Below are 826 nucleotides of genomic sequence, written 5' to 3'. Positions count from 1 at the left end.
TATTCCTTTAAACATGACATACGCCGATCGTACTAGTTCTTTGTGTGCTATGTCCTTAGGATCTTTCGAGTGACACTGGATTTCTTTTCGAAAAGAGGTCTTGATCACCTTCCAACGCGGTGACAATGGAAAGGGAGGACAAAGTTTCTTGATGTTTTCAGGTACACGGTTTTACACTTCCAAGACTGAGAGACACCTTAAATTTAGTTCACCTTTTTCTCTCCTCTCCCCCGTGTGAAGGAGAGTGATATTCCGTCAAAGATACCAAGTGTTTATAATGTAAGTAAAGTAGGAGTTTTTGGTTTTGGAACTTGACTGTAATGCTTTTGTAATGGAAAAGAAATTTGCAAGTGACTAGTACATTATACAAACGAACAAGAACATATGGAAAGAATGATAAATGCTGAATCAGTTTTCAAGATATGCTTTTAAACAACCCGTGTTTCGTCACCTCTGTGTACTGTGTTCTTCCTTCGAAATGTACAATAATTTTATGCTATTATTTTTACTTATTTTGTCTATTTTGAGCAGTAGGGAATTTGTGTAATATAATACTCCTCAAAAGGAATGATATAATATTGACTTAAAAGTATTCTGATGGATAAGGTCATGATAAATATCAATAGATGAATACAGTGCCACATTAGCAAGATACAATGAAATATTAGGAAGATGGTTAAATATGACAGAAGGTATTAAATGCTAGGTAACAGCAAACATTAACACCCATACAGAACAGTGATAATCTCTCTCTCTCTCCCCCCCCGAACTCACGCAAACCCGTCTCTCTATAACTCTCTCCGAACTGATGCAAAGCTGTTTTTTT

Source organism: Penaeus monodon, chromosome 20 (genome assembly GCF_015228065.2).
Source record: "Penaeus monodon isolate SGIC_2016 chromosome 20, NSTDA_Pmon_1, whole genome shotgun sequence".
NCBI classification, from domain to species: domain Eukaryota; kingdom Metazoa; phylum Arthropoda; class Malacostraca; order Decapoda; family Penaeidae; genus Penaeus; species Penaeus monodon.
The sequence above is the reverse complement of the archived record's forward strand: the minus strand, read 5'-3'. Positions refer to the sequence as shown.